At 39.5% G+C, this 13,905-nt stretch overlaps 1 non-coding gene across 1 annotated transcript; it reads right to left on the bottom strand.

Moving 5' to 3' along the window:
* Positions 1–12,766: 12,766 nt before the first annotated feature.
* LOC122044605 lies at positions 12,767–12,872 on the bottom strand. The gene has a single exon (XR_006129637.1). It is a non-coding gene; the product is annotated as a small nucleolar RNA R71 (small nucleolar RNA).
* Positions 12,873–13,905: the final 1,033 nt, after the last annotated feature.

Raw genomic sequence — 13,905 nt, 5'->3', positions numbered from 1 at the left:
ATTTTGAATAAAGAATCACATTTGGTCAAATTGTCTACATTTAGTTGTAGTTGTTCAATTAATTTATATTATAGATAACATAGTATGTGGTGCCACATACAGAAGATGATGTTATCAGTACCTTATAAATTATAAATAGTAGCTCACGACCAAAATAGAAAGGAACAAACCATTGGAAGGTCGTAGTGTAATTAGGAATTAGTTTATCTTGACTATATAATTACACTAGTACACTAAGAGTGTATTGAGTAGGACCATTAGAGGTCGTTTCTTTTATACTGACTTTATAAAGAAACAAATACCTCAGTTATTATGGAAGTGTGTGATCTTAATCCTAATATAATAACAAACACATATATTTGATATTTATTTCTTTAATTTATCAATGGGTGAGATTTAGTTCGATGAATCAATAAGCCCGATAAGTTGGGAAATGATATCATTTATAGTGTGTATTGTTGATTATAGAAGAAAACTGTGTCCTAGTAATCTAGGTTGATAATGTCCCCAAGATGAGCTCATAAAGATTATCATGTTAAACCCTGCAGGTGGATTTAGTCCGACATGACGATAAGGTTAAGTGGTACTATTCTTGGATGAAGATATTAATTAAATGAGTTGTCAGTAACTCACTTAATTAGTGGGCATTTGACATCTTAAACACAGGGAGACTAACACACTCATGATAAGAAGGAGCCAAAAATGTAATTTGGGATTGGTGCAGTAGTTCAATAATAGTTCTCTAGTGGAATGAATTATTATTGATAAAATTAAGTTATGTGTTCGGGGTGAACACGGTATGCTTAATTTTATCGGGAGACCAAAACCAATTCCTCCTCTCGGTCTCTATCGTAGCCTCTTATTTATAGAGTACTATACCCACCTTCATACCCATGATAAGGGGGCCGGCCAAGCTAGCTTGTGGTTCAAGCTAGGGCCGGCCAAGCCTTGGTTCATGGGTGGCCAGCCCTAGCTTGAACCCAAGCTTAGGTGGTCGGCCCCCATTAAATTTAAAAGAATTTTAATTTTAAAATTTTCTTATGTGGAAGATATAATTTATTGGAGAGAATTAAAATTAAAATATCTCTTCTACAAAAGATTAAGAAAAGAGATTAGATCTCTTTCCTTATTTGTAGATAGAAAAGATATTTTATTTTTTCTCTTTGTAAATTATTCACATGTTGAAAAATTAAAATTATAGAAATTTCTTTTTATCAACCATGAAGGTATTTTAAAGGGAAATTTTATTGAAGACAAATAAGGAATTTTAATTGTTGATTGAAATTGCTTTGTTTGCCCTTGTTGATGTGGCCGGCCAAGACATGGAGTTTTAAGAAATTTTGTTTAATTTTTCTTAATTAATTCATGTCAAAGAAAGTTAAGGAAATTTTATTGTAATTAAATTTCCTTATTTACCAAAGCTAAGGAATATAAAAGAGAGGGTTGGGGTGCCTTCATGAGATACAACCTCTATTATTCTCTCCCTCTTTTCCTTGGTGTTGTGGCCGGCCATCCTCTCTCTATCTCTTCCTCTTTGTGGTGGCCGAAACCCTCTCTTGCTTGGAGCTCTTGTGGTGGCCGGATACTACTTGGAGAAGAAGAAGAAGAAGGAGAGAAAGCTTTCATCCCTTGGAGTTTGGTTGGTGTTTTTCTTCATCCTTGGTGAGGCTTTTGATTTGGCCGAACCTAGCAAGGAGGAGAAGAAGGTGCTTTGGTGGTCCTCATCTTGGAAGATCATTGTCCACACAACGTCCGAGGTTAGAAGAGGAATACGGTAGAAGATCAAAAGGTCTTTCTAGAAGGTATAACTAGTATTTTTCCTTTCCGCATCATACTAGTTATTTTTGGAAAGAATACCAAATACAAGAGGCATACGATTTTAGTGTTTCGAATTTGTTTTCGATATAGTGTTCTTTTGTTTTTCTTTTCCTTGTGATTTGATTGTTCTTTTCGGTTGACCTAAAGTTATTTTAGGAAATTAAATATTAGTTTTCCTTAAAAGGTTTTGTCTAGTCGGTGGTGGTTGCTCCCATATCCAAGAAGGTCATGTGCCTCGCCACGTCAGTACTGGAAACCAATTTTGGAAATTAATATTTAATGAAATTAATAACCTAGGTGATTTGGATCGAACGTGTTAAGTTCCGCAGGAGATCCAAGTCAAAACTTAAAAGAACAAATAGATTAAACTTTAGATCAAATGTGTTAAGTTCCACAGGCGATCCAAGTTTAATTTAAAAGAACACATGGTAGCTAGGAAAAGGTTCAGACCTTTGTACAAAATTTTTGTACAGTAGAACCAATAGGTTTTCCGAGTAGCAACCAACACTTCCTTCTTCTTCCTCTCAAGGTTTCTTCTCTCCATCTCCTCCTCCTTCCCGTGACTAATCAAGGGTGCTAGCACACCTTTCTTTAGTTTTTCTCCACCTATTTGTTCGTGTGGATACTTCTAGAGGGTTGTACACTTGACAAACTCGAGATCCGGCATCGCTTGGACGAGTGAGATTGCGAAGGCATCACATCAAGGGTAAAATTCCTTTCTCCTAGTGTAGATCTTGGCTTTAGTAAACTCATACATGAAATTTGTTTTATAAACTTCGCACGGATCCGGTGGCATGGGAGATTCGGGATTTGCGCAACGCGAAAAAATGGTTTTTGCGGCCCGAAAATCCCAACAGTGGTATCAGAGCCACGTGCGAAATGTGTACGAGTTTAGTTTGCATTTTTATGAAAAATGTAGGTTCTGTAACTTTTTGTAAATTTAGGTTTTTTTATGGTTTTTATGAGTATTTTTCTCGTAGAAGCGAAGCACAAGTGTTTAAACACTTGTAGGCTTCGACTACCGAGAAGATTTTTCCAAAACGACAAGGTTTCGCCCCAAATCCTTTTGGAACAGCGGACTAAGGCGTTGTAGGATTGCTTAGGAACACTCGCGATGGTTATATCGCGGGTAGGGGCGCTGCCCCTGGCCCCGCAAGGGGATTCGTTCCGCGATTGCGCCCGAAAATCGCTAATCGGGACCGCCGGGAATTTTTCCTCATAAAAATTGTAAAAAATAGTATTAAAATTACAGAAAATTATGGAAATTACATAATTTAGAATTATGTATAATTGGTGATGGTCATGGCCCCAAAAGACCCAATTTGATTGGTATATTTGTGTTGTAATTCATAATACGGCCTGCGTGCCGTCATGTGATTGTGTGTGCTGTATACTTGATACGCGACCTGCGCGTCATGCCTTTCTCCATTTATTCTTGTTGTAAATTAGTTTAGACTTGAATGTAACTCAAGTTTCAAAATTGTAATGTACAAAATTGGATCCGTGGAAGGTCCACTCGAGACGAAGTTACGAGGAGGGCGCGAGCAACACAAGGTGGTCAAAGGGAGGAGATTGAGAAGCTGTTGACCCTAGATTGACCATTCGATCTTCTCATTGGCTTGAGAAGATCATAGTAGGGCCATGACTATTCATAAATAGAATAATTAATTTCTTGTGTGTGTATATTTGATGCATGCTAGTAAAGTAGTTAATTAGCGCCTTAACGATTAGATTAGATCTAAATCGTGTACAAGATGCACCCTACAATTAGATTAGATCTCAATCACATCAACTCTAAAATGCCTACCATGCTATGATACCTATCACTACCTCGATCACATGTGTTGTTGAATCTTCCAAAGCAAAGCAACACATATTATCTTGGTAGGGTACGGAGGGACAATCTTGGTCCCGCCTATCAATGCATGGGTGAGTAGAGACTCAATTTGATTGAGTACAACTAGTTAAATCGAGTTTAACTGTAGGCATTCTACCAATGGTTGGAAAGATAGGACATAAATCACATTTATATTAATTCTTGGGCGTATTAGCCAAAGCTAACTCAAGTTTTAATATAACTGCAGATAATGATCCTATAAACAAGAGTTGCATAGAGATGTAATTGGTAAATCGTTACCTACCGATCATACTAAATCTTGGGCGTATTAGCCAAAGCTAACTCAAGGGTTATTATGATGTGGATCTTGTTCCACTTGAATTATAGAATCCAATGGGAACATCATTTTGTTAAAGGCCTAATTAAATGAAAAGAATATGATATTTACTTTTTACTATTATTTCTGTTGTAGATAACCATGATGTCAAACATGAACACCTTCTCTCTGCGTTCTGCCCTTGACAAGGACAAGCTCAACGAAGCAAATTTCTTGGACTGGTACAGGAATCTGAGAATAGTTCTCACCCAGGAACGTAAACTGTACGTTCTGGAGCAACCCATTCCAAAGGCTCCTCCTGCCACTGCCACGCAAGCTGACCGAGATGCTTACAAGAAGCATCAAGATGACGCATTAGATGTGTCCTGTCTAATGCTTACGACCATGAACTCTGAGCTTCAGAAGCAACACGAGTTGATGGGTGCTTACGCTATGGTTGAACATCTTCGTCAACTGTATCAAGAACAAGTGAGGCACGAGAGATTTGAGATCTCAAGGGCACTATTTCAGTGCAAAATGTTAGATGGGGCTCCCGTAGGCCCATATGTACTCAAAATGATTGGGTACATAGAAAACCTACAGAGGTTGGGATTCCCGCTTGGCCAAGAGCTGGCCACTGACCTGATCTTGCAATCCTTGCCGGATAGCTATAGTCAATTCGTTCTAAACTACAACATGAACAAAATTGACAAGCCACTGCCCGAGCTACTTAGCATGTTAAGAACTGCTGAGCTCAACCTTAAGAAGGTAAGAGAAAGTCCCAAGCCAAGGGCAAAGGCAAGGCACTGAAGCCTAAAGGAGGGGTCACCAAGGATGCTACCTGCTTCCACTGTGGTCAGACCGGGCACTAGAAGAGGAACTGCAAAGTGTACCTGGAAGATCTTAAGAAGAAGCGAAGTGAGACTTCCACTTTAGGTATATATGTTATAGAAGTCAATCTATCTATTTCTTCATCATGGGTATTAGATATCGGATGTGATTCTCACATTTGTACTAATGTGCAGGCGTTGAGAAATAGCAGGGCATTGGCAAAGGGCGAGGTGGACCTACGAGTAGGCAATGGAGCACGGGTTGTTACTGTTGCTGTACGGACTTATTTTCTATCTCTGCCCTCTGGGCTTGTACTAGAGTTGGATGATTGCTGTTATGTGCCTGCTTTAACTAAGAACATAATTTCAGTTTCTTGTTTGGACAAGAAAGATTTCTCTTTTATAATTAAGGACAAATGTTGTTCTGTTTATTTAAAAGATATGTTCTATTGTAGTGCACCTCTGATGAACGGACTCTACATTCTAGACCTTCAAAGCCCTATCTATAACATAAATACCAAGAGGTTCAAGTCAAATGACTTGAATCAAACCTATCTCTGGCACTATCGCTTAGGTCATATAAATGACAAGCCCTTATCCTAGCTCCATAAGGATGGTTTGCTGGACTCATTTGATTTTGAATCTTATGAGACATGCGAGTCATGCCTACTAGGCAAGATGACCAAGACTCCCTTTAGTGGGCACAGCGAAAGAGCGACTGATTTGTTAGGACTTATGCATAGTGATGTATGTGGCCCTTTCAATGTCGCTGCTAGAGGCCGTTATAGGTATTTCATCACATTTACTGATGACTTCATTAGATATGGTTATGTGTACTTGATGACACATAGTCTGAATCCTTTGAAAAGTTCAAAGAATTCAAGAATAAAGTACAGAACCAGCTTGGCAAGAGTATTAAGATACTTCAATCAGATCGAGGTGGAGAATACCTTAGCCATGAGTTTCGTGACTATCTAGCTGAGTGTGGGATTCTATCCCAACTCACTCCTCCTGGAACACCACAGTGGAATGGTGTATCCGAAAGGAGGAATCATACCCTATTAGATATGGTACGGTCTATGATGAGTCACACAGATCTTCCTACATTTCTTTGCGGCTATTCTCTAGACACGGCAGCTTTTATACTCAACCGAGTTCCATCCAAGGCCGTGATAAAAGACACCATATAGGATATGGACTGGGAGAGATGCCCAGGTGTCTTTTATGAGGATTTGGGGTTGTGAGGTTTACGTTCGACGTCAAGTTTCAAACAAATTAGGTCCCAAATCCGACAAGTGCTACTTTATAGGATATCCCAAGGAAACTAAGGGATATTACTTCTACATTCCTAGTCAGCACAAGGTAGTTGTGGCAAAGACTGGGGTCTTTCTAGAAAGGTACTTTGTGTCTAGAAAGACTAGTGGGAGTACGTTCGATCTTCAAGAAGTTCAAGATGCGGACCATAGCACTGAAGCCTCGATGGAAGTTGAACTGGAACCACAAAGTGTTGTGGATGATGTTGTTCCACAAAGAGTTGAGGAATAACAACCAGTTCAAGTAGACATACCTCTTCGCAGGTCTGAAAGGGTACGTCGTCAGCCTGAGAGATACTCATTTCTCTTGTCTAACCATGATGACGTTGTGCTCATAAAGGATGAGCCTACCACCTATTAGTAAGCTATGATGAGACTAGATTCCGAGAAATGGCTAGAAGCCATGAGATCCGAGATGGAATCCATGTACACTAACCAAGTATGGACTTTGGTTGATCCACCTGAAGGGGTAAAACCCATAGGGTGTAAGTGGGTCTTTAAGAGAAAGACTGACATGGATGGACTTATCTATAAGGGTCGCTTGGTAGCTAAAGGTTTCAAGCAAATTCATGGTATTGACTATGATGAAATCTTTTCTCCAGTAGCGATGTTTAAGTCCATTCAGATCATGCTTGCTATTGCGGCATACCATGACTATGAGATATGGAAAATGGATGTCAAAACTACGTTTCTGAATGGAAACCTACTCGAGAATGTGTACATGACACAACTTGAGGGTTTTGTAGATCCATAGCATACTAGCAGAGTATGTAAGCTGCATAGGTCCATTTATGGACTAAAGCAAGCTTCTCGGAGCTAGAATCATCAATTTGATGATGCAATCAAATAGTTTGGTTTCATCAAGAATGAAGATGAACCTTGTGTCTACAAGAAGGTTGTAGGGGGCATAGTTGTCTTCCTCATATTGTATGTGGATGACATACTGCTCATTGGGAAAGACATCCCTTTGCTACAGTCTGTCAAGACTTGGCTAGGTTCATGTTTCTCAATAAAGGACTTAGGTGAGACATCCCGCATTCTAGGGATACAGATCTATAGAGATAGATCTAAGAGATTGCTTGGCCGAAGTCAGAGTACATATATTGACAAGGTTCTCCTTCGGTTTGCCATGCAGAACTCCAAGAAGGGATTTCTGCCGATGTCATATGACGTGAGTCTTTCGAAGACTCAAGGTCCCTCTTTTAGAGAGGAGAGAGACCGCATGGATCAAATCCCTTATGCCTCGGCCATAGGATCTATCATGTACGCCATGCTAATGTACTCGACCTGATGTCTCGTATTCTTTGAGAAAGACGAGCAGATACCAGTCAGATCCAGGTGAAAGTCACTGGATAGCAGTCAAGAATATTCTTATGTACTTAAGAAGGACTAAAGAATATTTCTTGATATATGGAGGTGATGACGAGCTAGCTGTAAAGGGTTACAGTAATGCCAGCTTCAAGACCGACCAGGATGATTATCGATCGCAGTCAGGGTTCATGTTTTGCATAAATGGTGGTGCTGTGAGCTGGAAGACTTCGAAGCAGGACACAGTAGCTAATTCTACGACAGAGGCCGAGTACATTGTTGCATCAGAGGCAGCAAAGGAGGCAGTTTGGATCCGCAAGTTCATCACTGAACTTGGGGTGATTCCTAGTATCCCTGACCCTATTGAGCTCTATTGTGACAACAATGGAGCTATAGCATAGGCTAAGGAACATCGCTCACACCAGCGGACCAAACACATACTACGGCGCTTCCATTTCATTCGAGAGATTATCGAAAGAGGAGATGTGAAGATTTGCAGAGTACCTACAGAGGCTAACATCGCAGATCCCTTGACCAAGGCTTTGGCACAGAGGAAGCATGATAGTCATACTAGGTCTTTGGGGCTTAGAGCCAACACTAATTGGCACTAGTGCTAGTGGGAGATTGTTAGTTAGAGCCCTAGAGCCAATTATTTGATGATTGTTGTATGGACTCATTATATCATATTCTTATATATAAAGGCATTTAGTTTTTGGTTATTATGTTTACTTGTATTAGTGCCAAATAAACTAAGTATAATAGTGTCCTTGAGTAGAGGGTTCTTACCTATATCAATAGGTTAGTTGAACCGATAGTGACATGATATAGGGAACACTACTCTTAATCATTCCTTGTCGAGTATTAACATTCAGGGACAATGTTAATGCGACGAGACTAGCATGTAGGTCAACTCGATGACTTGATCTCACAAGTCATGGATATAGAGATATCAAGTTGACACATGGGTATGCATTGAAGAATGTATACTGAATGATCCGCCATGAGAAAGTATCATGGATCATTATATGAGTGTCATATACTTTCTCATGTGGCTATTAGTATGACTACTAGTCCTTGGACCTGAATTCACCATGGATCCCTACATAAGGAGTTACGTACTTTGGCTTCGTCAAACGTCACCCGTAACTGGGTGGACTATAAAGGCGATTACTGGGTATGTAACGAATTATACAGAGGGATGTGAGTGATGTAGATGGGATCTATCCCTCCTATATGATGGGAGCGACATCGATATTCTTGATAGAATGAGACCACGAAGTGCATGGCCATGCCCAAATGAGTCAATATGAGATATTGAGCTCATTTGATTGAGTGAGTCTACTTGGAGTTCAAGATTTAGATTGATTAGAGGATGGCACGGTCTATGCCTCATATTGATCAATTTAGATGTCTACGATAGAAGGACACTTGTCATATATTGTGTGGAGTCACAATTAGTAGTCACAAGGTGATGTTGGATCTTAACATTCTTATAACTTGGGTAGTAATGATGTGTTGCTAGATACCGCTCATTACTTATGTTTCTAAATGGGTTTAGGAGCATTTCCAACGTTATAAGAACCTATAGGGTCACACACTAAGGACAATTAGATGGAGATTAGGTTCATATGATGAACCAAGAGGATTAGATTCATGTGATGAATCAAACTAGATTAAGAGTAATCCTAATTGTACTAATTGAGTTAGACTTAATTTGATTCATGTATTCAATGAGTCTAATTTAGATTATGACTCATTGAATCAATTTAATTAAATGAATTAGATTCACTATATTAAATTGGCTTGAATCAAATGGTTGGATTTAATCTACCATGGGAGTAATGAAGTCAAGTTTGACTTGACTTGAGAGGAAGATGAAGGGTCAAGTTTGACTTGACCATTTGCCACCTCATTGGTGAGTTGGCAAAGAGTGGGCCAATAATGATGTGCCACATCATCATGGCTAGCATATGTGTATGCCACCTCATGAGGGAGACCAAGAGTTGTGACTCTTGGTATCCCATGGAGGTTTAAAAGCTTTCTTTTCAATGTGGTCGACCACTTAATTCTTCTTGGAGTTTTAATTTTGGTGAGTAACTTCCTTCTTCTTCCTCTCAAGGTTTCTTCTCTCCCTCTCCTCCTCCTTGCCGTGACTGATCAAGGGTGCTAGTACACCTTTGTTTAGTTTTTCTCCACCTATTTGTTCGTGTGGATACTTCTAGAGGGTTGTACACTTGACAACCTCGAGATCCGGCATCACTTGGACGAGCGGGATTGCGAAGGGCATCGCATCGAGGGAAAATTCCTTTCTCCTACTGTAGATCTAGGCTTTAGTAAACTCGTACATGAAATTTGTTTTATAAACTTCGCACGGATCCGGTGGCATGGGAGATTCGGGGTTTCCGCAATGCGAAAAAGTGGTTTTTCCGGCCCGAAAATCCCAACACCATATAGTAATATGGGATTGGTGCAGTAGTCCAATAATAACTCTTTAGTGGTATGAGTTATTATTGATGAACTTGAGTTGGGTGTTTGGGGCGAACACGGAAAGCTCAAGCTCATCGGGAAACCAAAACCAATTCCTCCTCTCGGTCCCTATTGTAGCCTCTTATTTATAAAGTCTTATATCCACCAATACCCACTTTCTTACCCACCTTAAGGTGGTCGGCCAAGCCAAGCTTAGAGCCCAAGCTAGGGCCGGCCAAACCAAGGTTAGAAGGGTTCAAGTTGTGGACGACCCTACCTTAGAGCCCAAGTAATGTGCGTAGATTGTATACACTTATTGGCATGTTTTGACGCACATTCACATACTTTGAGCATGGTTGATCTATCCATTTTCGTACTTTCAACTTTCCTTTTTATCATATTTACTCTCTTTGTTCAGAGATCTGCTTTTGTGCATTTTTTGTACACAGGAGTCGAATTTGGTGAAGATTTCATGTTCAAGGCCAAACCTATAAGTTAAGTAAGGGGAGAAAGCACCTGGCCGTGTACCAGACACGACCATGCCACAGAGGGGTGCTCAAGTCGTGTGGAGATCAAAGGTCGTGTGGCAGCAACAGGAAAGGGAGTAGGCTCGGCCGTGTAAACCTCACACGGCCGTGTCAAGATATGAAGTAATCCAGAGCTTAAACCTTACATGGCCGTGTAGATCTACATGGCCGTGTGAGGTTTCCAGAGACCAGGAAGGCTCTGGCCGTGTGCACTACACGGCTGTGCAGGGTTTCCAGTAAACAAGAGAGCTCTGGCCGTGTGCACCACACGGTCGTGCCAGGCTTCCAGAGGCAGGAGCAGTTCTGGCCGTGTAGATCTACACGACCGTGTGAAGAGGATATTGGAGATGTTTGCTACGGCCGTGTCTCACACACGGCCGTGCAAGGCTGACAGAGAGGGGAATGGGCAGGGCCGTGTGAACCTCACACGGCCGTGCCACGGGGCCGTGTGGCGCCCAAACCTCACCTCTATTTAAACCCCTCTTCAAGATTTGAAAGGGGATCTTCTCCCCCTTGGGAGAGAGCGAGATTTGGGGCTTTCCCTCCATTCTTGGGAGGATTTCTTGGCGATCTAAAGGCGGATCTTCAACGGAATCGACTCCAAGGAGAGTCGATTGGTTCTAAAGATCAAGCGTCATCTTAGATAAGTTTTCTTTCTCTCCTCTTATTGGATTGGGGGATCAAGAACTGCTTGTAATCTCTATATTTTCAGATTTCTCTCTTCGATTCATGGAGTAGATCTCTTGTTTTAGGAGGAGGGAGTATTTGTATGATGAATTGATGTAAACTCTTGTGGATTTGCCATTTCCTTGTTTCTATGATATTGTCTTGTTTGTATCAATTTGATCTTGAATGTATTGTTGTGATATGAACCTAATTCACATTCTTGATTGATTGTTTGAATGTCCTATGGATCTTATAAAGATTATCCCCCACTCGATTTTCCGAGGGAAGCACGCGAAAGGTGCAAGCCCGTGTAAGGACGCTTAAGGGATAAGATTTAGGGAAAAGGAGGACAATTCAAGAGGGTAGGATAGATTTAGGGATTAATCTTTATATCTTATGGGTTGAGGAGTATGATCTTGTGTTGATCATCCGAGGGATCTTCGTGACAGGAACAAGCCTGTGTAAGGACAACATAAGTTCATATCAACTTGATCATATTTAGGTATTGATTTCAGTCCTAGACCGGTTGTCTATTGCAAGAGAGAACCGACAACCTTCTATAAATGTTAGACAATTGAGAAATAGGATTTGGTAGATCATTTATATTTAGGAATCTTACAAAGAAACCAAAACTCCTAGAACATTCTTTTATCATAGCCCATAATCTTGTTTGTTGATTTTTCATTCCTATGTTTACTTTTCATTAGTCACATTTAGCTTTTGAAAACCAATTAATTAGTTGTTTAGCTAACTCGTGTTGAAATATTTCTAGTGCTTATTCCAGTCCCTGTGGATACGATAATCTTTTATATTACTTGCGACATTTCCGTACACTTGCGGAAGCGAACAAGTTTTTGGCGCCGTTGCCGGGGACTGCGCTATAACATTAGAGATTATCAATTGAGCTAGACTAAACATAAATTTTCTTTCTCTCTTTACATTTGCATAGTTGTAACTAATTTCTTTTTAGAATTCTGTTTCTATAAGCTTTTCTTTTCTTGAATAACATTCTTGACAAATTTTTTTTGTTGCAATTCTAATTCTAATTCTAACTTTGTATTCTTGATTTCTAGCACTCTAATCTAACTTTTCTTTGTTTTCTCTTTTAATCTAGTTTCTTTCTTCTTTTCTTTTGTAAACATATCTTGCAATCTTTAGCATATGAATTATTCTAGACATTTTTCTTTTTCCTTTTAGCTTTTCTTTCTTGTTTTCATTATGCATTTTCTTTCTTGCTTTTCATATTGCATTTTATTTCTTGTCTTTGATTCTTCATTTTATAATTTTTTCTTGAATATCCATGAGCACTAACATGTCAAGCAGGCCCATGAGAAATTTTTCTATACCCTTTTCTGCAAGATTTTTATCTCTCATTGTGCAACCTCAAATTAAAGCAGAAAGTTTCCAACTAGACCCAGAGATAATTTTCCTGATACAAGGTCACAAATTTGGAGGAGAAGTATCAGAAAGTCCTTATCTGCATCTCGAAACATTTTTAGAGATTTGTGATTTGGTGAAATGTGAAGGAGTATCAGTAGATGTAGTTCGATTGATGACATTTCCTTTCAGTATCAAGGATAAAGCAAGGACTTGGCTATATTCTCTCTGTCCTCAAAGCATCACAAGTTGGGAACTATTAGAGAAGAAATTTTTGAATCATTTTTTTCCTCCAAGTAGAACAGTGTATATGAGGAATTGCATAACAAATTTTGCTCAGGCATATGGAGAATCATTATTTGCAGCATGGGATAGATTCAAGAGTCTTCAAAGACAGTGCCCTCATCATGGTTTTGAAAAATAGTTGATTTTTCACATATTCTATGGGGGAATTTCTTTATCAGACAAGAGTTTATTGGATTCATCAGCTGGAGGTTCTTTTATGGACAAAAGTGTAGATGAAGCTTATTCATTAATTGATCAAGTGACATTGAACCTCCATGAATAGTCGAACAAAAGTTGGATGAAATTTTCCTCAGATATTCTAGAAGTGCAAGCCATAAATGTAAGAGAGCCTGTCAAACAAAATAAAGTTCAACCACCTAAAAATGTTGAAATTCACAAGTCACAGAGTGAGGAGTTCAAACATTTGGGGGCAAAGCTTGATAGTATTGTTTCAAAATGGTTTAAAGAAGATCCCCCTCCTACACAGTCAAGATCTAATGAAAAGTGTGATGATATTGGGTTGAGAAGTGGCAAAAATCATGAAGAACTTCTGAAGAATGACATGTTCAGAATTGAGGAGAAGAATAATAGAAGATCACAAGAACTCAGTTCCATTTCTCTAGGAAGTTCCCAAAGGCCACAAGTACCTTTCCCTCAACGATTAATCACACCAACACTAGATAAGCAAGTTGGACCTCCTCCAAAATCTCAAAGGGAATTTAGGAAAAAGGAAGTTCAGTCTTTCCCAGGACCTTCACTAAGGGTTCCTTTTCCACAAAGGTTAGTGGGGGTCAATGAAAATAAAGACTTCGGCAAATCCTATGACACTAATATGGTTGAGTGCAAATTTTTGAATGTATATGAAGATGAGGATTTTTCAGATGAGGATTTTATTGATAATGCAGTGGTAAATAAGTTTTCAGATCTACCTCAAAATTTTATAGGGTGTTATAGTGACATTGAATTTTCAGATGATGAATGTGATGTGGTAGATCAACTTAAAACTGCAAGTGAAGTTATTGATCCTCTTGTTATTGATTCTCCTATTGAGGACATAGATGTTGGTTTATTTTTTGATGTATGTGTTGATGATGATGATATGGAAGAATGTGTAGGGAGCTGTGTTGTGGAAGCAACATCTCAAGGATCACCACCTTTGTCC

Source organism: Zingiber officinale, chromosome 2A (genome assembly GCF_018446385.1).
Source record: "Zingiber officinale cultivar Zhangliang chromosome 2A, Zo_v1.1, whole genome shotgun sequence".
Classification (NCBI taxonomy): domain Eukaryota; kingdom Viridiplantae; phylum Streptophyta; class Magnoliopsida; order Zingiberales; family Zingiberaceae; genus Zingiber; species Zingiber officinale.
The sequence above is the reverse complement of the archived record's forward strand: the minus strand, read 5'-3'. Positions and strand labels throughout refer to the sequence as shown.